The sequence below is a fragment of the Sparus aurata genome, chromosome 10 (genome assembly GCF_900880675.1).
Source record: "Sparus aurata chromosome 10, fSpaAur1.1, whole genome shotgun sequence".
Taxonomy (NCBI): Eukaryota; Metazoa; Chordata; class Actinopteri; order Spariformes; family Sparidae; genus Sparus; species Sparus aurata.
This window is the reverse complement of record NC_044196.1, coordinates 15,704,941-15,731,951: the sequence shown is the minus strand read 5'-3', so window position 1 is coordinate 15,731,951 and position 27,011 is coordinate 15,704,941. Positions and strand designations below refer to the sequence as shown.

The following is a 27,011-nucleotide window of genomic DNA, read 5'->3' as shown; positions in this document are numbered from 1 at the left end:
TCCTCCCCCCACCCCCATCCTCTGCTTCCCCCTCGCAAAACGTCAACTCTCACCAAAGCCTCTTTACTCGCTCAGACGGGGCTGAAGAGGACGGAGCTATTTCTGATGTTTTTTCCCTTTGATTTTTTTTAGCATCAGACAAATCAACGAGACTTGATAACGATGAGTCTGTGTGTGGGAGTGTGTGTGTGTGTGTGTGTGTGTCTCAGCAGTGGTAGGCCGATTATACAGACCCTGAGGATGAGGCGAGGATGTGGAAGACGAGAAAAAAGGGGGAGCATGAAAGCATTAAGAAGAAGTGCAAAAACGTAAAAAACAAAACGCGAGATGGGCAGGCCGATTTTTGGTTCAGCTGAGGTCAAACCGGCGAGAGCATTATTTTTAGTACCCTCAGATGAAAGAGGAAATAATGCGACGGCCAGCTCAAGTATCGCTCTCGACGTGCGGCTTTTTATCCGAAAGAGCCGAGCCCACTCACCTCGAATGCAGATTAATCAGGATAATCAACATCGTGTGATTAGTAAAAAAAAAAAAAAAGGAAAAAAAAAGTGCAGTAATCACGGTGATATTGTCCAGTTAATAACATCACCATGGAACAGGCGCCGTAAATTAGATGACAAGACGGTTGAGTGGATTGATTGCCAGCGAGTGTCTCAGAATGAAGACCTCATTTCCGGCAGACTCCAGTTTTAGAGAACATATGCAGAACCTACCATCCCTACTTCAGTCTTGATTAAGGTCTTTAAGTTGGTCTGGTTCTGTTTAACACTGATGTTTCACAAAATGATGTAAATGATATAAATGACGTAAATTAAGTTAAAGATAGAACCACCTTGTTCCCTATCGCGTGCTTAACGTGATACAACAGTGCGGCGATGGCTGATCTTCTGCATCTGTGCGAGATCCAGAGGGACTTGACAAGACTTTAGTATACGATGGCCCGGAAAAGGAGGCTAGGGTGGTACTGGTGCTGGGGTTAGGGTTAGGGTGCCTAATACTAGGTGCTCTTGGGTGAACAAGAATGATTGGGAGGGCTTAGGAACCATCTTCAACTTAGAACAGATGTCGACCGGGGGCGTGATGCGGGCCGACGGCCTCTTTTTCCCACTTCCTACTTCCCAGAGTGCTCACCTTCAGCTTGATCCCGAGGCGCTTTGAGCGGCGTCCATTCACGGTTGGGATCCTAACACGCTGACAAGATGGTGACGGTGGTGACAGGTTCAACAAGTCCCTCATTTATATTTATATTTAGCGATCATGAACCACAATGCGAGGAGGCACTTATGAATCACATTTTACTACGTGAATCGAAAAACCTTACACGTACTTTATCGAATGACTGGACGTGGTGTGCGTACATTTTCGGCAAGCGGAAAAGCAAGGCGCGTAAATCAGAAAGACATGAACCTCGTTATATTGAGGTCAGATGAGTAATTCTCTGCAAATTCACTCTGTTACATAAAGGCCCAGTTGGAGCATTTATAACATCCCTCTCTATTTAGATCCACCAGCTTTAATGAAATCTACTTGTGCTTTAAGAGGCACAACACACGCAGCTTTATTTTTCTCTGTTGCGCTATTTTATGTCTTAGTTCGGTGGAGAGACTTGCAGACCGGGATGGTTGGGTTCAGTAAAAGAAGTCTTTCAGCGTCGGCGGTGTGCACATCGGATCGATCAGAGAACAGATAATGTGTCCATCAGAGGAGGATGTGCCGAGTCGACGTGTCCTTGAGCTACAAGCGTGATTATCTTCCCTCTCTTTGAATGTGACTGTGTCTATTCCCAGCTCAGTTACAAGGTGCCTGCGTGATTCTGGTAGGCGACACTTCATCAATAATAATGATAGGTTCCGAATCTACAGGCTGGTTCAATCTTATATTTTATATATTTACTCTCTGTGTGGAGTTCTGAACTGCCTCCCTGCGCCGAAGAGTTTTGCATTACTCTTAATCTACAGATGAGAAAGAATCCCTCTGTTGAAGATCAAACGTGCAAGTCGCCAAAATTGGAAGTACAAGGTTTTCCCCCTCAAGCAGCAGCATGTTACTGCAATTAAAACTCACTCTGTCCAAGGGCTTAATTTCACCAACAGTATCAGAGTGCGGTGCGAGGATGGGTCGCGGGTTCTGTAAATGTGGCCGCTGTTAATCGCTCTGGTTAAGTACGTTGGCTCAGCACCTGAAAAGCAAGTTTTGTGTTGTAATGTATTTGTATTAGAACTAGGGCTATCAAAGTTACTGCACGTACTGTCGACATGAAATGAGTTACCACTGAAGTACGTCGAGTCTCAAATATCATTTGCAAGTCAAACGCACGGCAGATGCAGAGAGCCCACCCCCGCCCCCCCTCGCCAAAAGCAGACATCACCATGTTTTGATCCCATTTAGGGTGAGGGGATATTTTTTGAGCCTTTTATTATCCTGCATGATTTGAAATGTTGAATACACATTTTCATAAAGGAAGCATAGTTGCCCCTTCTTATGTTGTTTAAAGTATTAAGAACATGAAAAAAATACATTAAAGTACATTTAGAACAGAAAAAAATGTGCCAAAAACATTGCGATTAATTTACGATTAATCGCGAGTTAACTATGGACAAAATGCGATTAATAGCATGCCACAGAGACCTTTACGGGAAAAAGCCATACCTTGAGATCTCCTCTGCTCTCCATCTGTTTTCTGTTTCGGATTGTTGGAATGCACGGCCATGTGTGAGCTGTTATATGCATTTAGTTGGAGTTAACTTACAATTTGGAAGACAGACAGAAAACCAGACTGGCTTTGGATCATTAACGTCCATCCCCCCCGACTCTCCTTAGATCAGCATTAACCCTGGTGGACCGCTGCCAGCAGGAGGTCGGCTGTGGAGGGTTAAATGTGGGGAGGGTGTGTTTGTAAAGAGGCCAGAGAGGGTCATGCAGTGATTAAAAGGAGCCTGGTTCAGCCGGTCGGGGCCACCGGTGGAGCTGCTGCTGCACATTACCCAGTCTGACTTGAACTTGCCGAGAGCGGAGGGAAGAGATGCGAAGCAGAAGGGTTAAAGCGTCTTTGCTTTAACCCTTCTTGCTTTAAGATCTTCTTGTAAAACAAGAGCGGAGGGAGGGGGAGAAAAAAATGCTGAAGAGGAGCTGACATGGAGGAGATGGAGGAGGAGGACATGCAAGTTTGAAACTCCAGGACCGAGGGGTCTGGCTCAGCATCCCAACAACAAGATAAAAGCTTCGGGCCGGTGAATCTCGGTGCTTCGTTAAAAAGGAATGAGACAGACATTGAACTGGACCGTGACGATGAAAATCCAAAAGATCAAAGGCCTCGACAATTGCCGATTTTTCTTTCTTTTGCTCTAAAAAAATAACCCTTTCATTTATAAGTCTGGGCGTCTGCAGTTAAGGGCACAAGGATGCAGAGGAGGTGGTGATTATGACGATGATGGTCACCCTCGGGTCCAGGGTGCTTCTCACTGTGGTACACAGAGTTCGCCAATTTTGAACTAGCAGTGATTGTGCAAAGAAAAGTTAAATTTGACGGAATTATTGAATATCTTGTCATACTTATCATGAGAAACACAGATCTGTGGATATGCACTTGGATGAGAAAGAAACATCTGTACAACAGCTGCATCCTGAAGGAGAGGCACACTAGATACAGGACTATATGTACTATTGCAGACTGGGAGGTCATGTGATCAGGAATGTTCCAGAGAGTTTTGGGTTGTTTTGACAACCTGAGGAGGACATTATGTTCCCCAACTACTGTTCCCGTTTTTCTTTTCACGATCTTTGACTTTGACCCTGAAAAAACACATTTGGACCAACATGTCGGGATGTGGCGTTCCGAAACACAAAAGTTGTGATGACATCATAAACAGAAGCTATAAACCCTGAGATTGAAATTTACGCTGCTGTTTGGTTTCAGACTCGCAACTCTCGACAAGGCATTGTGCTTGGACGCAGCTGTTTTTTGGGGAGAAAAAAACATTATCATCCAAGAGCCAGAGGTCGACAAACAAAGTTAGCAAGTCGCTTAACGGAGACAGATACTTCCCTTTGTAGTTGGTGGAGACCAAAAATAGAGCAAAAAGGAGAGTGGCTCCTGGATGTACAGTTGTCAGATGGCCAGAAAAACATATCCAAATGAGAGATAATACTGCTCTGTATGTGCTGGATGTCAGAATATGTCAATGTTGTGTGTTTACAGCATGTTTCCATTGCCCCCTAGTGGCATAAAATGTTACTGCAGCTTTAAACTGTTACGATAGAACTATCAAACCTGTCAAAATCTGAATATTGTATGTTTTCACTTCGATGACATGTAACAAATGTGGGCAGAGGACCTCATGAGAGATACCGAGCTGGTGAACGAGGTGATGAAAGTGCTCAGTCTTCATTTAATACACCCACTGCCGGTCACTTTTTTCCCCGGCCCGCCGTTGATTACATGAGCAGCCACCTGAACCTCCCGTGGCTCCGTCCAATAGGATCGATTATGATTAATCCCAAATCTCATCATTTTAACGGCACTATAGCGAATTACACCACGCGCCCCGGAATTTGATTGATGCCGAGGGTGAGCCTGATTATAATAGAAGGGTGGGCGGTAGGTGCATCCTGTATGATTGGAAAGTCCAAATGAGATATAAAGTGTTTATTTTTTTCAAAATGCAAAAATTAATCAGGTGCGGCTTGGACTCCTGTGTTTGGGTTATTCAGTGTTAGGTTCTGGTTTGAGTACAACATTGCATGCAGTGCCAGTTGAGCGTAATGTCACATCCTTGGCTTTGCCTTTGTAGCTCGGCAGCCAATATTTTATCAGAAAACAAACACTTCCCAGGCTGATTGTTCTCTGCGTGTCCTGTGATTCATTGTGTGTCCAACGTTTTGTTTTTCTAAGTTATTACGGCAGGTTCTTACTTTATTCCTCTTGCAGACCTTTTTATTGGCAGCAGTACAATACAAAGTCCTCCGTTCCACTAAATGACATGTTTACACTTGAAGGTATTCGTCTGTTTGTTCCAGCGCTGACTGACTCGAGGCGTGCCAAAAAAAAAAAAAAAATCCCAACAGGCCGCACAAACACACACATTATATTTCAGGACTTAGTAGTTTCAAGAGAAAAAGCTTTCCATCTGCAACCTGCAAATCTCTCAACCTGCCACGACCTCACCGACGGACATACTGTTTGGTAGTGCTCCATGGCCCGATTTAATGGCTGGGGTTGTTCCAGGTCGCGCAGAGTTCAGGACAGACGGAGGTAAACTCTCACATATCTTTGTCAGACGAATCCCAGCCATCCAGCGATGTGGCTTTGAGAAATGTGTTGGAGCTGAGGATACGCATCAGGGAGGCAGCGCCGAGCAGGAGAAACATGTCTAAATTTAACAATGCACGTCACTTCTAATTTTGTTACCGTCTCACTACAACTGTGTATTTTCTCAGCAGAGACTTGAAACACATTTTTCTTGCAACATTTATGTGGATCCGTCTTAACTCAAGGCTCCGCCTTAAAATCATAAAAACATTCAAACATATTCAGAATACTGTTCCAGAAATTTCAAAAATGTGTCAAAAATTTGCTTTAATTGCTGATTTAGTCTCCTTTGAACAGAGCCAGGCTAGCTGTTTCTACCTGTTACCAGTCTTTATGCTAAGCTAGGCTAGTTGCTTGCGGTGGCTTCATATTTGCAGTACAGATGTGTCACGTGTTCTACATTTTTAAAGGTCTTCATCCTCCTTCTTAAAAAAAAGATAGACACCTAATAGCCAAAGACTTTGGCCGCAATCGCCAACTGTTGCTAACTGTATTATTTTTATACATCCATGACTGCAGCTCCTGTTAGCTTGTTAGCTCAGTTAGCCACCACTTGCACAGGAGCGTTTGGTTTGGCATGCTAACTTAAGTTGATATCTCTTCAACACAGTACAGAAACATCAACATTGTTATTTATTCACTTTCTGTCGATTATTTTAGAAAACCTTTACCACCTAAAGCAAATTGTACTGCACTTGTCCTTGATAAAAGCACTAAGCTCACTGCTTAAATGTAAGTATTTGCACAACTTCCACATAGATGGCTGTTTTGGTAGATAGCTCGACCTATCTAGCTAACTGACTTTATGAAGGCTATTTTCTATGAGGGAAAACATTAGCATTTGAGAGATTTGCTGTATAAACTGTGTGTAAATAAGCAATTGTAGCAAAATCAGACCCAGCGATTATGTAGGTAGCTAACAGCTAGCCAACAAGCTAATTCACAAATACACCGATTTATTAAATCTGTTGAATGAAATCATTTTTTTTTTTCAGGTGAAAAATCATGAACAAGATCAAACACGGCCGTCGAAGATGCCGAGTCGTGTCTGAGCTTTTGTTGGACCGCCAGTATGGCCACCAGAGGCTGCATTACGTCACCTGAAAGCCCTTTAATCCAGCCGGGATGCACAGCTGGTGGGCCAAGATAAGCGATGACCACCACTGATAGAGAAGTGAAACTGTTGAAGCAGTTGCTGCAAGTCTGCACTTCTCTCTATGCACGGACCATTTCTGCTTTTAATGGAGCAAATAATTCAACAAATCACTTTAGCTGGAGGGGACAGAGCTGATTTTTTTCAACCGTGACCGTGTGTGCAGAAAGTGTGAGCGCGAGTTCAAGTAAGCGAGGGTGTTTCGTACTGTATGTGTTGATTTGGACCAAATCCACAGCGACACGGCAACTTGTTCAAATGGGTGTTAGTGTGCTCGGGTGGGACGAATATCTGGCTCGCCACTACATGACGGAGGCACGAGCTGCAGGATCATTACGTAAGGTGGATAATTTGGGGCCGGGGAGAGATTTGAAACTGGCAACTATGATGCAGATAACATGAGTTTTCAGTCTGAATCCAACCCCACATAAAATTCTGGCTATAAAAATGTGAAAGCCATCGTTATTTGTCACATTTATAAACAGCTCTCCGGCTAAATCCATATACTTAAACACAGAAACGGACGGATTTAAATGCCGAGGTCACTGTGACCACTGCCCAGAACCACAGTCCACTATGAATTCATTTTGTTGTCTTTTTCCAGCCCGAGCACAGCTGAGAGGCACATAAGGGAAAAAAAAGTGTGGTCATCCAGAGGCAACGCAAACGAAAGCATGTGTGTCACTTGGGGGAAACGAGGCTTACATAACCGCCAGGCCGGTGAGTGATGTTCTGGTCCTTGGCGGTTCTGCTCTGGGTTTGGAGTACAGTGCGGTACGGTTCCAGCCGGGATTACAAGTGTCATGTTTATTTCCCCCACCACTCTGCTGCTCTGTTAAAGAGCTCATTATGTATTCCTGCATAGAAAACCACAAAGGAGAAGAAGTCAACGCCACGACTAAACACTAACATACCTTATGTCTCTACTCTCAACATTGGGTTACCTTTAAATCTCTGTATTGTATATACACTCTCCCTGCATCACACAAAGCTTTCATCGTGCCAACTAATGCCTCAAATTTCTTTCAACTTTTGCCAAAGGCAAACATCAAACGCACGTCCACAAGTCAAATAACATCTATTTAATGGTTATTTCAAGTTTTATGTTTTTCCCAAACTTTAAATATGTCCAAAAACACCCATTAACATTTAAGTCAAACAAAACTGATGATAATCTATCAACAATTCCTCGTGGAATCATTTGAGCAAGCTAGCAGCTAGCCATACCAGCTAACAGGTTGGGTATAACTAACTATAAAAACGTGAAAACAAGTGTACGGACTTTATTGTTTCTTGATATTTATTTAGCGTACTAGACATGGCAGGAAGTGTTCGTGGTGTCCAATGTTGTGCCTGATTGTTGAATCAGCACCACACTAGGCCCAGTTGGGTCGTGTCTTATAGGGGACCTGAGTCCGTTGAGACTCTGTTCACATGCTGCGCGTTTCTAAATAAAAGTTAAGGTTCTGTCAAATTACCACAAACTAAAACCACTGGGACTGGTGGTGTTTCTTGAGCATGGGAACTTTTGGGTTTCTGCACAGCCACGTGTGTACTTCTTACACCGAACATCGTGGGAATTTATATGCAAGGGAGTTCGGGGGGGAGAATTAGGGGTCAACATTAGGGTATTTTCTGAACTGTCTTTACTTTAATGTCATGATTTTATTTTACTCTATTGTGTTGATGTTCCATGGTCTTTAAAAAGGGAATCTTACACGATGTATATGAGGGAGAAAATGCCATTAATTTGCATTTTTCAGATTGAAATGTTCATTTTTGTTAGTTTATTTCTGTCATTTCTCAATTTATAAAAACGCAAAATAATACAATAAATTATCGTAATGCTTGCTAGCTTCAGAGAACAAATTAAAACAAACAAACAAAAACAAATAAAGAAACCGGATTCAAAAAAGGTGTAGCCTAGCCTCTTAATGTCAATTATATTTTGTCCGCTGCCTTTAAATTATACAGAGCCATAATAGAAAGTGACAGCAACAATGAATATATACATTTTTCTGTACTCATCTAATTACACATTAAAATCTAGGAAATAGCACCTGCTCATTCTCCCTCATTAAAAATTCCAGAATACATCAATACATAAATGAACACTTGTGATGTCACAAAATCAAGCTCATAACCCCACCCCCCTTTTTAAAAATAAAATGGGCTTTTTATTGAGCAAAGAGAAAATTTGGACTTTCGGCAATATATGTAAGAAAGAAAATAAAAACAGTTCTGGTGTCAAACTGTGCACAAATATTCAACAGCAGAAACAAGATTCACTGCAGGGGGATTGTTGAATATGTAGCTGACTGATGGAGGAACCTTGTCCTCCGGGGGGACACTGGGACCTGGACTCCCCCAGCCAGGTTGTCCAGGGTCCACGTCGGACCCTCTTTCTGTCTTTGGCTCCAGGTGCGTTTGTTTACCTGCTGTTTACGCTGGACGCTTCTGCACGAGCTTCCACTGGGGTGGACTGTACCAATGCGAATCAAGCGAGGAGGGGGGAGGGGGGGGCGTCAGGAGGAGAGGCGACGCTTGTTTTTGCTCCCCGTCGCGTCGGGATTCAGTCTGGTCCGAGCCGGAGCCGTCGCAAGGTGCATCGAATAACATCCTACGTGTGTTTTGGATTAAAGCAAACCAGCTCAACCACGTTTATCCCCGCCCCCCCCTAAAAATCCAACAAACTCCAGCGCTCCATCTTGCCTTTTGATTGACCGCTCCATATTTTCCTTCGCTCCTGCCGGAGAGAGCAGAGAAAAAAGAAAAAAAAAGAAAAGCACAACACCGGGGGAAACTGAGAGGGAAGAAGAGAAGGCACGGCGGAAAACACAGGAGGTGGAAGCAAGAGAAGAGAAAGTGATATAACAGGAGACTAGCGGGAGAGGCTGTTTTTTTCCGGAGAGAGGGACAGGTTGGGAAAAAAGAAGAAGGCATTTTTTGCAAGTGGAGAACGAGACTTGCCGTATCCTAAAAAAAAAAAAAGAAAAGAAAAGAAAAGAAAAATTGTGTTTTTCTGCAGAAGTCCCCGCTGCTGTGTGAAGATTCCTCTCGTTTTCCCATCCGCTGGTTTTTCTTTTTGAAAAAAAAAGGTGAGTTCAATCTTTCTACTGAGCTGTGATTCATCTTAAAAAAGTGAATTTAATGTCATGCTTGGAAGAGAAAAGTGAAGGGAGTAGCCTCATTGTCCGCTCAGCAGTCATGCAACAAGGCAGTGAAATGGTAATAAATGTGCTTTTTTTACCCCCTTTTTTTTCTCGGGGGAGTTTCTGTACAGGGGTGTTAAAAAAAAAAGGCTGTTCCTCGCGTTGAGCATCGCATATTGCAAAGTAATCAGTGCCCCCCCTTCGTGTTTTCCCACCCTCACCCAGAAACACCCCAAAAAAACACCCAACTCTGCAGGACATTAATATTTAGATATCTAAAGATGCACGAATTGATAGAAATCAGGATTTATATGATTATATCCATGCATGCAGTGTGGTGTGATAGAGAGCAAGGGGGGGTGCGTGTTATTGACGCGCACATGTGGCACAGCCAGCGGGTCTTTGTTACCACCACCACCCCTCCTCCATCTATGATAACCAACCCAGGCATGACAGCTCACTGGCACAGCTAAAGAAAACCCTCCGAATATAGGCCGTTATTGACATCCCCCTGCCACATGAACCTGCATCATGCATGAACCTGACCCCCCCACCCCCCAATCCATCCATCCTATCCTTGAGCTCCCTCTCCAGACGCACCGCCGCTCATCCTTTGTGTTGTTCAAAACAAGGGGATACTTCTGATTTTACCCTCATGGGAAAAAAAAGCTTGTTTTCGTCTCTCCCTCCCCAACAGGAGGGGGGGGGAGCTGCCCAGTGGGGGGGTGGGTGGTCGAAAAGGACAGGGGGTGTTGTGGTTCTTGGCGTGCCAGACGAGGGGATGTAATGTGTGTCAATGTCAAATGGAGGTGTGTCCGTGTGTGTGTGTGTGTTCACTCATCCTTTGCTGGCTCAGATAAAAACAAAAAAACCCAAAAAGAGGAAAATCAAAATGCAGCAATGTCCTGAAATGATGCGTTTCGTAAGAGTCCCCCTTATAGAACGTCTTATAGCCCGGCAAGAAGGGGGGAATGTTGTGTTTCAGTGTGTCGTGTCAGACCAAGGTCGGACACACACTCACACACACACACACACTTTTTTCCCTCACTGTGTGCTGCAAGCTGCACGCACTCAAGCAAAAAGGCTCCCGCGCGCAGATTCCGTGAGTCATACCGCATTCGGAGCCTCGCGGCCCCACCGCTCCGCGAGTGAAGTGGAGCCCCTGCTGATAAGACGCGCGCGCACGCCCCTCTCAAGTAGACATTGTTCCAGGATCGTGCACGAGCGGGCGCGCACAGCTTTCCACCATGAGCTTTTTTTTGTTTTGTTTTTTTTAGGAAGTGTAGACTGTGGTGAGACATGGAAATGCGCGCACACACACAGTCTACTGTTAGTCTTTCTTGGTTGGAGCTGCTGGTGGGTGTGGTGTTACCATCATTTTGTGGCTGTTAATTACAAATGAGCTTTCAGCATTGTACCACAAAGGGTGACCAAACGCTGAATAACTCTTGAGGAGCTCATTTTTTTTTTTCAGTAGGATATTAAAGGGTCAGCTCACCATCAACAAACATGCTGTGGTTTTTATCCAGTGGGGTTTTGAGATTTCTGCTTTTACCTTCAAAGAGTGCTGAAGGGTGTTGTTTTTTGTGGGCTAACCCGGAAGCAAAAACATGTCCAAAAGACGTCTTTGCTGACATTGACCTTTAAGACGTCTTTTCAGTGTTCACTCATGATGACCTATTGACATCCTTACAGGGTTTTACAGTGTAATGTTAGACATGTTTTTGACTTCAGTCACGGACGTCTGAAAAACTTCCTGTGGTTCAAATTTTAAGTTTTTGTGACAGCTAAGATTGACTCCATGCAGCATGAGGCATGCACTTACCAGGAGAACTACTCATCAGCTTTATTACAAACCATTTTTTGGTCATCCAGCCTTCATCAGGCGAGCTAGTATTCCACGGTTGGATGGGGTTCAAATCTAACCTGTGGCTTCTGATGCATGGAGTCAAATTTGGCTGTCATAAAAACTTTTAATTTTGAACCACAAGTCTGTGGCTGAAGTTGAAAAGATGTCTAAGATGTCTCCCAGTGGAAGTCTTGTCAATGTTGGCAAAGACGTCTTTTGCAATATGTTTTTGCTCAGTGGGTAGCATCGCCTGGTTCCTTCGACAAAAAGGTCCTACAGAATTTTCCTTTGATTTTAGGTTAGTGCATAAAACAAGCTATGTGGCAAACGCAAGGTTATGATACTTACACGATTTGTTCAGTAAGATAATCTTCACAGATGAACACCACTTTGGTGATTGTCGACGTGTTAATGAACTCTGCCGAAGAACATCAGGCTAACATCACCACCAGTAATCATCATTCTACACTATACTATACACACTTTACTATGAATTGAAGTTATAAAGGTGAGAGTTGGAATAGTTTGCAGCTAAAGTCGGCCTTTAAAGTGTGATGACGTTTAAAGTCCCCAACAACCTCTGAAGTCTCATGTAGCCACCGTTGTTATCATTTTTAGCGCCTGCCCTTTTTGAGACCCATAAATGTTTTAAAAGTGTCATAAGTACTAATTGATTTATTTGCCTTTTAAACAAAAGATCTGACAAGCTTGTGTTAACCACAGACCTAATTTCAGGCATTTAACCCAAAACCCACTGACCTCCAGACAAGGGAACCAGAAGTGCAAAAATAATAACTTATTTCTGAGTTTTAGGAGTCTTGCAGCAATCTATGCAACCATGGTAAAAGGAGTTTCAAGGGTTAAAAAGTGATATTTGAAAGAATCTGGTAGGCACTGTGTCTCTGGGACTGACCGTGGGCAGCCTCCTTAGGGACAGTTTCTTTGCAGAAAGCCAATAAAACCCAAATGTGAACTTGAATTTGGAATGCCAGTTTCATAATGTCACTTTTCAATGCCCTGTGCAGCACAAAGAAAATTATTTTCACCTCTATTGTACTGGAGATGGAGACAGACATATCAGACACTGATATCTTAAAACCTCAGCAGATAAAAACAGTACAATCTGCAGAAGAAAAAGTAGGAAAAATATGTTTTTATTAATGCATTCCAGCTGATAACTTCCATGAACCAACAGCGAAAACCCCTGAAAATGAAAACTACATTTTTCTGTTTTCGTCTGTATGACTCAGGTCCTACGACTGCAGGATGTAATTACGTTAGAATAGATATTTTGTAAAATCATTGTAGTGCTCATTTAATTGAATTAAGATGACCTGAACCCTCCTCCCACTGTTTAACAGTCATATACAAACAGCGTATCTGTTGTTTTAATGTTTGCAAGCTTATCGTGTTGGTGGGAAGACATGTTAGCTTTCCCGCTGACCTGTTCCTGCATCGGAAATTACAAATCATGGGGTATTTGCATAGGTCACTTTCGAGTTCAGATTGTCCTCTTCAGATCAATGAGCTGAGTCTTGTGTAACACCGACTCACCAGCAAAGGCTGTTCTTCATATAGACTTAGTAAGGTTCTTAACATCAAGAACGTATAAGAATGAGCAGCTCAATCAATAAAACATTATTGTTCTCCACCCTTTGCTAATTAATTTATAAGGGCATTGAAAAGGTTAATTAATGAAGAAAGCCATTGGGGTTTTGTACTGTTGATTAGACTATTTAAGTGGTTTGAACACAGAAACAATATAGTTGATGTATTTAAGATATAATAAGATGCCTGTGGGGGTGAGGCAGTTGTGTGCAATTATACCGCCACATGCAGAATTACTTCACTTTATCTTTCCATCAACTCAGGAAAAATTGATTTCAAGGCAAAAGACTGAACAAGTTGCTAGCATCAAGTCTTTAAAAGTCATGAGGACGTTGCAGTACTCCGAGGTTATAGCCAGGACATTGTTCATTTGTGTGAGCTTGGCTGTTGAGGTGTCACAGCAGTGATCTGTGTCATTTTTCTGCAGTCCTGTCATATGCATTTGTCAGGGCCAAAAATAAACCCCTCAGCTGTACCAGTTGTCCTTCGGTCTGATGCTACATCCCCGAGTGTTTGTGTTCTGGCCAGACTAATAATCCAGAGAGATCAACTTGTTGACATCATTAAACTGTGGTGGACTGGAGCAGTTTGCTTCAGAGACTTGGAGCCTGCAGACATTTCTGAACCCGCTGACATAACACAAATATCCATACATGATGACTGTAAGGATAAAGTGTGATCTGCGTGCCACTTCTTTTGACAAAAGAAAGTTTGTCTTAGTAAAAACTGATGGTGACCCAAGCAGCCACCTTTCATTGCATCTGAACTAGGGTTGGGCGTGTCTACCAAAATGGCATATGGAAATGTCCACAGTGAAACATTGCGATGGACAATGATATCGTTGTTCCAGCGGTATCATTTCAGCAGCGCTTCAGTGGGGTTAAGGCTCCGGCTGGTAAGATAAGTTAATTCTGAGTCTCATTCCCAGGTCATGAAATACTGACACTTATGGATGGCGGCCAGTATTTAACAAGTTCATAAACCCAAAATGTGTATTTGTCAAGTAAGGAATGAGACTCAAAAATCTATCTTATCAAAGGGAGCTTTAACCAATAGAAAAGCCTTTTTAACATGTTCTCATAGGACCGGAGTTATATCGGTAAGTATGATGTAGTATGCATGGATCTGGAGTGGGTGGGGCTTTTAAATCAGCGGTTGACGACTATCAACCATTGGCGTATGTCCCATTCTTACTCTGAGCCACTGACCTTGTTGCTATGGCGGCTATTGACCAATATGACCTCATTACAGACTTGCTGTACCATCATTGGACACTTGTCTGTTTTCATTTGGATCGTCATTGACAGTTTGACCTTTTGCACCGCAGGCGGAGTCAGCTCGTTATTTGTGTCATTGTTATTGTTGTTGTCTAATGGTGCTGAATAAAGGAGGAAATTAAAGTGGAAAAAATAGATACTGTAGCATAACAGTAGCATTGCAATTGCATATTTACTCCATATGCCGAAGCACAAATGCACTTCCTCCTCCATTGACGTGAGGGGGGAAACTTACCTGAGCGTATTCAGACTGTCACCTTGTCTGTTGACTCTACCAATATTAACATTTACTCCCGCTGTGTTTGCTTATCCATCAGTAGTGACTGCAGGGGAAAGACTATATGCTTGACCTGTTAGAGCGGCCATGGTTGTACAGTGGTTAGGTACTAGAGTTCAAATCAGATTTTGATTCTGACCTTCAATGTTGGAGAAAGGGAATTTTTCTGGAGATTTGGTTTTAGCAACAACACTTCTTACATCGTGATTATTAATGTAAAATGAAAATTGGGAGTCATTACTTATGAGCACACTCTGATTTTTACAATGTAACAGTTTATTCTACAATATACTGAAAAATTGAGTAATTTCCCTGACTTTAAGTGATCTACAGTGAATAATTAACCACACAATCTACATGTTGTATCATCTTACTGTGCATGGCACTGAGGTCTGATAGCTGCTAGGAAATAAAAGACACTGATAACACTGTTGAAAGGTAGATGAATGTGTGGATACTAGCAAACTAGGCCAGTAAACAGCTATAATTGGATACCAAGCAATTCTTCAGAGGTGGATTCAGGTCCCAGAATATCAGGGAATCAAACACTGTTGTCATCTCCACTGCTTGGATATAGTCTTTGTCCTTATGTTGAGGTGTTGATGACGCTGAATTGGTCTCCTCTCTAATGTGCGCCAGCTGTTGGGTTTATAAGAACTTGTCGGTGTTGTGATTCGAGCTCTGTATCGCGACCGCAAGCCACTAATTAAATGTGAAGCATTATTGTAGTGTAAGTGGACTGTGTTATTGTGTTTGATGGGGTTTCAGTGCTGATGGTGTTTCGGAGCTGATTGCCTCTTCAGAGTTAGGGTTTTATTTACAGCTCAGTTTGAGTGTGGCTGTTCATTTGTAGCAGACATTCTCAAACGTGATGGAGGGCCGATAGGCAGATAATTAGTTTGCTAATTGGAACAGGCACCAACATTGATGATTCAAAACAAAAAAAGAGAGTAAAGTAGATCCTTAAAACAGGCTCTTTCCATATTTTTATGTTAGAAATAGATCAAATCACCATATGTAATAGAAAAGGTGTCGTGAGAAACCCACGGGAAATTATCAGTGAACACCAAACGGGCGACTTCAACGTCTTTTAGCTTCTTGTTTTGAAACATCTTCACTCCTTGTGGTGTTAATTGTAATTTGGATACATTATGGACGCTACAAAGACGATACGTGGTATTTTATTGCTTTACCTAACTTTTTATCAAGGTTAAATCGCATAAATAACTTATCTAACTAATGTAGCTGCTTTTCAGTGGTTGCTGTCCACTCTACAAGGACAGTGATGTCTTGCCTCAGACGTCTTTGTCTGCAGATGAAACAAGACATCAAGAGATTAGAAATACGGCTTTCCTTATGACTCCATAGGCACACAAACATTAATGTTATTATAAGATTGTAGTAATCTCATATTTGGATATATTTTATTGAACATCAGATGATGGCCAATCAGCCAATACAGTAATCGTTTAGATGAACTTTTGGGAAATAATTCACTGGTTCATGGCTTTTCAATTTGACTATGTAATGCTTTTACTTATCATATGTGAATGTTTTTTGACAAAGGACAGGATTTAAAGATGCCGCTTTTGACTGGGATGCCATTTTTCACTTTTATTTGCTATGCACTGTAATAAAATCTGTATCTAGATATATGAAAATGCTTTGGTGAGTTGTGTGAATATATATGTAAATAATGAACCCTCCTCCTAGCCTTTATTTACATGCTCCGGTTGTATCTGAGTGCCGCCAGTGTAGCATTTTCTAATGTTGGCACCAACAGAAACATTGATTCTTCTCTGTTGACAGTGGATTCAGTCCGGTGTGTTCAAACCCTGGCCAACACGACACAAGAGACCATCGTAAACAGAAAACAAACACTGAAATTTGTACTCGCAGGCTACTAAAAATGAATCGATTGGGAGGAAACCAGAGCACAGCTCGAACAGCAGAAACAGAACAGAAATGTCGTTTCCCACTCAGACCTGCATCCCGTGGCTGTGTTAAGAAGGATTTTTGATAATAGTTTATAAAGCAGTAAAAGTTAAATTCTCATTTCCACCAGTGCATGACAGACAAAACAAATCAGACTGATTTCTTGAAACGGTGAATACAGATACACAGGGGAACTGACAGCACGGTGCCTGTAACTGAAGGCAGGTGACTGATTTCGATACGACTCGTGTTATTTTTGGCAGCGACATGAGCTCGGATGTGTTTTTTACTGTAGGCACAGTGAAGATGAGCGAGTTAGCGGATGACTTATGCGGCGGCGAACAATGTTGGCTCCCTGCGTTGGTGTTGGAGATCAGTCTAGTCGGAGTCAATTCTGACCATGCAAGTGAAATTTTCATCTGAATTGTCATCATCAGACTCTTGGCCAGCGCTAGTGTCTAGTGCAAATCAGCCTGGGTGTTTGTTGAAATGTGGATTTTGTATATATTTTTTTTAATGTTCTGTGTAGGTGTACTGAAGCGTAGCAGTCTCAGCATCTGGGTCGCTGCGCATTGATTTTCTAATGTGTAGGTGTCTACGCTAGCACGGTAGCATCTAGGCCAGTGTGTGCTTGCGGGGGGGTGTTCAGTCCTTTTTCCCGATGGCTGGAGGCCAGATACAGATAGGCCGGGAAGCACAATGCCCTGTCTGTTCCCACGAGTCCACCGGCTCTTTACAACACCCTATTTATAGACAAACGCTCTGCCCAAACTCCATTCATATTTCTCATGTTGGAAGTGTTGAGTGGAGTATACACATGTATCTTTTTTTTCTTCTTCTTTTTGATAAAGCTAAACGGTGCGCTGCAAGTGTTACACTCTGTCACTCTGATTTTAAATGGAAGCGAACCCCGAGACGCGTCCAAATGTGCATTCAGTCTGGTGCTGTCAGAGGCGATGGTTCACTGAGGGAAGCATTCCACAGCGCGCGGTTACATAATCCTGAGTGTTTGTCAATAGATCCACAGGCAGAGGAAGAGCTGAGCGGTGCAGAAAATAAACGGCAACACAAAACAAAACACGTTGGTCCCCCGCTGGTACGCACAATGTCCATGCGAGGCGTATTTTTACAGAGCAGTGTGTCTGCAGCGGTGTCTCAGATCTCCTAGCAACACGGGCTGCCGCCACGATGGAGGTCCACCGCAAATAAAAAAACATGCCTGCAGGCTACTGATCGATAAATATGTACGAAGAGATACCTGAAAGTTGGACTGCCCTCCCGAGAACAACTAGAGCTAGAACTAGAGATGTTCAACGAGAAGTCTTGGTGTAGATGTACTGCAGTTGTTTTATATAGAGACGATTAAAGTCCATTTAGAGGGGGCGGTGGGTGGATAGAACAAGACATCAGAGTTAGGGATGTACATTTAAAGTTATTTCTTTAATCCATAGTCTGCTGCCTTGACAATCTATTAATTATTGACAATATATTGAATACGTTCGACATTCTTTTCCATTAGAAAACTTTTAACGATGGACTTGATCTATCTTTGGTTAAGAATCTAAGTCAGCTACATGAGAACAGATTAAGAGGAATTAAGAGAACAGATAAAGTAAACGTAAAGTTGCTTAAATCTTTAGTTGTTGAACAGTCTGTCGCTGTTCGCCAACTGGGAACAATATCCGGCCCATACTGAGGCGACTAAATGGCTTTAATGTCTTTTTGTATACTTTAAAAGACAATTAGTTGTATTTCAATTAAATCCATTTTCTCACACCAGTATTTCATGTTCAATTTGGATGTATTTGAAAAACAAGTATCTGTAATCTGTTATCGTAAAATATATTATTATTGTATTCGTGCCTGCCTCTGATTGTTGATGAAGACATTTTTTAAATCGGTTTAATTCTGAACAGCGATTAATTGATTAATCATTAACATCCCTAATCAGAGTCAACTGGTTCTGTTTGCACTCTCCCAGGAGCGTTATCTGCTTTCAGCTTCAGCAATATGTTTTTTAATGTCGGACAAACTGTGAGCAGTTCTAGGAAATTCTGAATTAGCTCAGCTCAGGTTTCTAAAACAGAGTCGAGGAAAGATCTGGACAAGCTCTCTGATAAAAGTAATATTTAAAGAGGGGAATTAAAGGATGACGGTGGCTCAGTTGGATTTCATTTCTTGGCTGAGAGACCAGAGGATATAAACTATTTTTAAATGTGTGAATTGTTCAACTTTTTTGGTCCAACTGCCTCGAAATTTGGACTCTTTCAGCAGCAGTATCATCAGACACGAACTAAATCGATAACTGATCTGATCTGAGACCTAACCAGGACGAATGGCGCCCTGTTATTGACGTCACGTTGTATTTTAATGATGTTTCCTGTGTCGGTCGCGTGTATCGAACCTTACGTAAGCAGAAATGCCACTCTGTACTTACCGACATCCAGAGGAACCAATTAGCCTTTTAATAAACTCAAAGGGATGAGCGGCATCGACTCATTTCTACTTGATTTTTCACAGTTATCAATCAGCTGTTTAGCGAATACAGTAATCAAAGCAATTAGGCGCCCGCTGTAATAATAGCTCCCATCGTTCGCTCCACGCTGGCTTCATTTTTATCGGCTGTGAGCTCACAATCAGACACAGTAACGGGGAGGAGCAGATACTTAGTGTCCGTTTAGCTTTGAGTCTGGACATCTGATCTATTATTCATGTATACCTATTTAATTTATCTGCATAATCACCCACCCACACGGTAGTCCCCTCATTAGCTGTTCATATTGGAGCCCATAGCGGAGGCCGTTTAACTTAATTTAGTCGCGTAAGTGTTTTGCATGAAGCAGGACAGTCGGCTCTGATGGTCCGGACAGGAAGTGTAGACAGAGGACGTCTGTTACATCTCGGGGTGGACCAGCGAGGCCGAGCGGGGGCAGCACGAGGAGGCCATCTCCATGCGGTTCATTTAACAACACCATACATGCTGTAGGATCATCGGCGTGACTCGTAGGGATAATGTATAGATGCTTGGAGCAGCTTGCAGGCTAAAATCCAAAGACGAAGACGAAGAAGCACAGGCTTGTGACCGAATGTGCACCATAGTCTTTGGTTTGACGTTATCTGACAGAGTAGTTCCTGTTTCTAAAAAAGGAGGATTGAGCTGCTTTTCTGGTTTGTACACTATATGGCCAAAAGTATACGGACACCCCAGTTTAAATGCTGCTTTGAGGACATTTACATACATAATATGGACTAAGGCCATATTGACGCTGCAGTATATAGCGGTATTTTATGGCAGATCTTGGCTCCGGTAGTGACAGATGGCTGCACAGCCTGCACCAGTTGCAAGGGGATGCACATAATCAATGTATATATCTATTTAAGTATGTATTTATTTGATTTTGATGTTCAGCGACAGCCGTGAACAGAGGCATGATGCTTTCAAGTTGTCCCTCAAAAACAATATCTCGAGAACGCCTTGAGGGAAAACGTTGACAATGACTCAAGGTTGAACCGATTAGATTTTGGTGGCCAAAGGTTGAGGTGTTGTGCTGCGATGTCACAAGATGAAGTTATGACATTTGATATAGAAATAGGTCAGAGGTTATATTCTGCGAAAAAAGGGTAAGTCACAGCTCAGGAAGGGCAACCTGACTGGTGCGCAGAGGTATAAAACCGCAAGGCGGTAATTCTAGTTTGTTTGTTTATTTGGCATTTATAACATGACTGAGATGATCAATTATTCAGTTGCTAATAATGTCAACGAGCGGTCTGCTTTGTTGTGGTGGTGACATGGTACAATTATTATTAAGTGGGGCTCTCTGCAGAGCCACATGGGTGCTCCAGTCCCTCCTCTCTGGACGTAATAGTTAGGGGGTTGGGGTTCAGGCTGGACCTAGGGGTGCAGCTGGAGTAGGCTAGAGCCTGTTTCCTGCTCCAAACTATCTTATTATATCACCTTCAAAAGTCCATTGTCCGTTGAACTTTAATGTTTTTCCAACTTTTTTGCTCTTAGCAGTTTGGGAAGGCCCTTTCCTGTTCTTACATAGCAGTGAGCTGGTGAACAAAGTCAGGTGAAGGAATGAAGGAATGGTTTTACCAGTTGGTACAAGGGACCTAAAATAGAAGGAAGGGTGATTTTGTCACTGAATCTTGCTTTGGTGCCAGACTGTGTTCCCTGTATTGAAGTCTATGGGAGATGCATGGAGTTGTTAACCTGCTCTCTGAAGTGTGACTTCTCGTTTCCTGGAGGCATTTCCTCATCATGGTCGGTTTTACTGTGTCCCCCATAGACTTAAACACAGCTGACACCACAGCCTGGCACCAAAGCGAGATTCAGTGACGCAACGAGCCTTTCCCTTCTTTTCTAGGTTTCTTGGTTTGTTATAGAATGACCTGCCTGGTCTGCAAAAGGCCCCGGTCACATCCACATCCTAACACCTTTGGATTGAACTGGAACACCGGCTGTGAGTCAGGCCTTATCGCAGGACATGGCGGACGCTCTCGCTGGTGCTCTTGTGGCTGAATGGGGGCAAATCCCTGCAGCTAGGTTATAAAACCTAAAGAAGATTGCTGCAGCAGCGTATTAGCGCCCGTGGTTTATGGAATGAGATGGTCAGCAATCACGCAGGAGTCTAATGTCAGGCTATTAGTGGGACAAAATAAGCAACTTTTGATGTAATATTCACATTGAATGCATGCACTATGTTATAATAAAACTGCAAGTTTCGGGAGTTGCAGCCTTGAGAGAAGCTGTTTAATGTTCAGCTGCAGCAACCATCCAGTCCCCATCACGAGCCATTTATCTCTATAAGCTTTTAGCCAATGGCTCCGGCATGTAAATGTTCCCTAGCTTGAAGGTCAATTAGCATCAGTGTGTGTGTGTGTGTGTGTGACTGCATGGATCTCTGTGCGTCTGTGATCATGTGCTCGGCTGTTGGTCTGCGAGCTGAATCGAAACAATCGATTCAGCCGTCTGAGTCGCATTCAGGTTGGTGTTTTTCATGTAGCTGAACACACTCCTACAGATCTGACCCGAAACAACTGAACCGCTGTCTTCTGTACATTTTACATAATTAGTCGAGGTAATTACTGGTTTGGCCCCGCGCTCCGCTCTGATGCGCCCTCAAAGCCATCGAGCGAGCAGACTAAAAGCCCTTTCTCGACTGTGAGGGCCGTTTTGCGCTGGAGGAGAGAGAATCTGAATTTCATAGATAAACAAGAGAGAACAAGAATCACATTCGTTCTTGTGTTCTGCGGATTGGACTTCCTGGAAGTCCATGTTTGTGCTGCACATAGTCACCAACACATCAAGTAAGAAAAAAGGCAAATTATAACCACTTTAAAACACATATTGATTATGTATTTATGTAGAACGTATATCTTTTGAAAATTATTTTGTTTATATCTGTGTCGGACGGTCGGTTCCAGCTTCTAAACAAGGTTTGTGAGCCAATAGTGAAACGTCATCATTGTGTATTTGTTTGTCAGCATCAAGAGTCTTGGGAGTTGCTAATGTGTGGAAAAAATGACCACATTGAGTTCTACGGTATGCGCTTCTCTTATGTTATGCGTAACGTTAGCTAGCTAGCATTAGCAACGTTACGTAGTGCGAGAAACTGGCAACTACTTGAGGGAGCAGATGATTCGTACAACAGCGGTGGAAGGGGTGAGGTGGAATGCAACATTTAGAGTGAGGTCTTTTTAGATTAACTTTTTTCTGTACTTAAAACATTCAGAATCTATTTAAAAGGAAGTGCCCTGCACAAGTTCCCAGTTTACGGGATCCAGTTAAATCTAAAGTGATGTCTGTAGATTGCTTTTTTTTGCCTAAGCAAATCCAAAACTCAAAGAACTGGAAATTTGAACAGAAGTTTGAATTGTCTTCATGTTCTGTGCAATTTTTCACTTTTCAAAAGAAAATAAAAACATTTTGAGGCATCTGAATAAACTGTCTGAGCTTCAAGCCTATGGGTTATGATCATTTGACATTTGGGGGCTGACGTTGCTCGAAGACGACATGTCAACTTTAGTGGTGAATGAATAAACCTTTTATTTTTTTACCAAAGTGAGTTAAACTTTAAACTTCAACTTCAGGTAATCTATTTTCTTTTGATCGATAACTATTAATGACAGACTCGCAATCTACGATCTCTCCTTTCATAACGACCTTCCGAGGATGTGATGGATCATCTGCTCTTTCAACAAACAGCCTTCTATCAGAGAGAGCTCTCACTTTTCAAGACACGCAGAGACTGGATGTCTGAGTGGAGGTGATATCATGACGGAGGGAATAATAGGCGGCTCGGAAAATGAAAAGGAGAACTGAGCAGAGCCGCCGAATGATGAACGACAGAGGATTTGAGGAGACAAGAGGCCAAAGTGATCTGCCGAGAGACCGGGAGAGAAAACAGGCTTTTTCCTAAGCCACTCTTTCATTTGTTTGTGTCTCTCGGGGAGAGCCAAGGTGATCCACGTATGCCCATCCAACGCCGTGGGAAGCAGCCCGGGAGATTTGAGGGGGGGGGGTGAACGAGCAAAGGCTTTGGCTCAAAGACGAGATGAGGGGAGCTTTGGCCTCTCTCTGGGTCTCCATGGTGGCTGCTGTTGTGTCTCCTTTCTCACCAGACGTTTGTCGCTCATTTTTCTCTCTCTTTTTCTGCTCGCGGACTGTTTTGTCCAGCAGACATGGCAACAGATTCCCAAACCCCCCAAAAAAACATTCTGACTGACCGCACTTCAGTAGTTGTTGATGTGAGGTCCGATTCTTGTTGACGTTTCAAACCACAAATTGGATTTACCACCGACCACTCGAGCAAATTAATAACTCCTTCTAAAGGGGCGATATGCAAGTCCAGTTTGGTTGCAGTAAAAAGCCAGACTTTCCGTCCATTTCCATGTGTATACCATCCAGTGTCACAGTGCTGAATTGTGAAAAACGAAAGACGGCCTCAGCAGAAAGCGCGAATGCAGACCTCACGTCACTGTGCTGTGCATATAAAGCTGACGTTGGGGTACCCAGGTGTCACAGTGGTGAAGCTCTGCAGACTAACACAATTTGCTTCAGGAGAGAGAACAGATTCGGTCTCGAGAGTGTTTATGTCTTCCACACCTGGGTCTCACTGCTGTGTGTATGAAAGAGTGTGTTTGTGTGTCAGCAGGGTGATAAACATGTGTGATGGAAGCAATTGTATGCTTCCAATTTTCACTAAGGTGAAAACAGGAAGTCTCCAGTGACTGTTGTTTGGAAATGCAAACGACTACTGGGTATCTTCTGGGTCGGGTATCGAGTCTCATCATTTTTTGACTAAGATGTGACGACTGCAGCAAGTTACGAAAACTTGCCCAGATTCTTAGTATTGCTTTTGGTCACCCTTGTTCCAAGCTACAGCATGCAGCCGTTTTCATAAGGACGACTGATATGTCTTTTTCAGGGTTCATAACTCTAGTTCCAATATTTGGAGCCAGTATTCATTTTCAGTCAAAATAACCCTAACCCTAAAATCAATGAGATGCATTGTGTGAGAGGATGTTGCATCAGAGCCAAAGTAGCGCATTTTTAAATATGTTTATTTTATCTGCAATCTGACAGGAAAAAAAAGGTCTATTCCCAGTAAAAAGCCAGCTGTAGACAACAGCACCGCTACTACTACCCGCACCAAACGACAGACAGAAAAAGTTGTTGACTAGTTGGTGAACATTGAATATTTTTTTGGGAGTTGGTGGAGACCAAAAATGGAGCTAAAAGGAGAGTAAAAATAGGATTCATCAGTGTCTGCGGGAATTGTAAATATGTGCTACTACATTCGTCATACTGATGCTATTATAGCTGGGGCTGGTAACTGATAGCGATGTGCAGTATTGGCCTTGAGTAATAGATTTTTAAATACATTTTTCATAGTTCATTAGACAATGGTTTTGCCTGAGAACCTGTATTTTCCCTTGTTTTTTGGCCTTGTTTTTACCAGCGTGACATGACCTCAATCCTTAGCTAAAATAAATGTGTGTGAAGCCTGTTGTGCTGCCCCAGGAGGCCAAAACCAAAACTATTCTGAATCAATTGCAGGGTTTTGAAATGAAAGTTTGGAAAAATCTGTCGAAACCTTTCAAATAACACCTGGTGAGAATGTTCTTACTTTTTAATCACAGTCTTGATTCCAAACGTTTGGACACTGTGGAAAATATAAATAAAAACAGAATGCAGTCATCTGCAAACAAATTGTGTTTAACCACAACATTTTTTAACTAAATGTTCCTGAGCCCATGCAGTAATGTCCTTTCTTCAATCAGTCCTTCGAGGAGGGCTCTTTCATACCCAATCACGACACGACCACCTGTCACCGTGTTTTTGCAGCAACAACTGTCCCAGTCTTACGTTGCTCATGCCCCAACTAGTTTGAAACATGTTGATGAGGTCAGATATTAAATATATCACTCTGTTGTCCCTCTGATGTCATCAAGCCGTAAACACCTCCACACCAACGCCTTCACACATTGACACAACCGCTTATTTGTCCCCTGAATGCCACCAGTTTAACCTTTCAGCCTTCAGCCCTACATTCTCGATATAGGTGACCTTAATGCTCAGTGCCCTACTTTAGCGCACTGTTTGTATGTCTGGGTGTGTATCTCAGTGTCTGAGCGCGCCTCTTTGTTTCCGAGCTGCTAATACTGGTTGGCAGCAGAAAGAGAGAGAGAGCAAATGAAAGAAGTCTGCCAGCAGAACTGTTTGCCCATTTTCCCCTTTTCACTTCGCTGTTGGGTGGAGGGAAAAAGAAAGAGGGAGAGGCAGAAAGGAGGATGGCAGAAATGAGACAAAGACCCGCAGTGAGACAGAACGAGGAGCGATGACTAGCAGAAACGGAGAGAGCGCGAGAGAGAGAATGAAAAAGTCAGCAGCGTGACAAAAGATGGATGGAGAGAGACGGCGACGAGTGCGGAGCTGTGAGAAAAAGAGATTAAAATAAAGAGGAGGAGGGCAGATGGCGACGGAGGGAGAGAAAGTTTTCCTTTATGACAGGCCGCTTCTTATTTCAGCTCCGCCAGCGACAGTCTAGAGGTTGATTAAAGAAAGAACCCAGGTGCATTTTCAAGTCGAAGCCCCTTTTATTTCTGTATGAGTTCTCTCCTGCAATTTTCCAGTCTGCGGGAGCTGCTTCTCTTCCCTGCGCGAGGGGAAAAAATAGCAACAAATGCCACCTTGTGATGGCAGGAATACAAGCTCTGATATCTCAAACGTTGCTGGCAGCAGACGACTGGCACGAGTAAAAAGACGATCCTTCTTCCTCTCGCTGCAGCGGACTGTGTCATGGAGGCAAATGCACTGCTGTTGGCTGACTTGTCTGGCCTCGCTGGAAGCTTCTTTCACTGTAGCAAGACACCGAACACCTATTTTTGTTTCTGCAACACGATCGAGATGTAACAGCAGAGAAGGCGCTACTTGCCTCTTTTGTAAAGGTTATCGCTACTCCGCCTTGATTCAGTTTGTTCAGAGAGATCTCGGCTTCAGTTTTCTCGCCAAACTTCCCCTCTGATCACTGGAGATGAAGTTATAGCAGTCGGCTCTTGGGGTTGGCAGTATGGATCCAACCTTCTATCGTGTGATCATGTGCTGCAGTAGGTTCATCCCCTGTAGGTCAATCAGCGAATATATATCAGGGTTCGCATTTTGTACCGTTTTAGTCAAACATGGCGTTCAGGTTTGCAGTGTGAAAGGATCTCAACGTGAATCAGTCAGTCGCCATTTGCACTGTTGAAAGCAAGCTGAACTTCACAAACTACTCAGATGAGTTCGTAAGGCTGTTTTAAGGTCGTTTTCGGCCGAGAAAATGCTTGTGTTTTTTGTCTAGATTTCGTGATGGACTGTATTTCTGCCTAGAACTCACTTTTTCGATCAACTCAGGCATCCTTGATTACGACAAATCCACACAAAACTTGTAGAGATGCGGCCTGGGTAACTGTGATTCCAAGAATCTAGAACGGATTATGGAAACAAATTCTAGTGTCCTTGTCCGGATCTCGGGATTTATCGTGTCATGTACCAGTTCCGCCGGGAACGCCCTTTGTTTAGATCTTGTACAGATCTATGAAGCATTAATAAATTATTCAACACCCAAACTCCTCCAAAACTAAAAGTCTGTTATAGTCGGGTGCAGTGAATAGTAAACGGCACTCTCGCCTTTTTATGATTCACAACCTCAACTTTCGGTGTTTACCAGCATGAAATTATAAGCTTGAGTCAAACATTGGAGCATCATCACCATCGTGCAGCAGCCTATCCCGCTCTGGCTTTTTCATCGAAAACATCACCAGACCTCGCAGCTCAGTCTTACGTCGCTCAAATCAGCTCGCTGAGACTTGAGAGCGGCTGTTGGCAGCCAGAAACCCAGAGCTGCTGGGTGGTGACGCGGCGGCGCATCAGGGGATGAAGGGATGGAGTCGGCGTGACAGAGCAAG

At 43.1% G+C, this 27,011-nt stretch overlaps 1 protein-coding gene across 1 annotated transcript in view; it reads left to right on the top strand.

The window, feature by feature from the left end:
- The first annotated feature begins 8,993 nt into the window (after positions 1-8,993).
- Positions 8,994-27,011, top strand: part of ndrg2 (NDRG family member 2) — a 35,677-nt gene continuing 17,659 nt past the window's right edge. The window contains exon 1 of the mRNA XM_030430543.1: positions 8,994-9,558. The gene's annotated coding sequence lies outside the window, so the exon portion shown is untranslated. The remainder of the gene's footprint in view (positions 9,559-27,011) is intronic.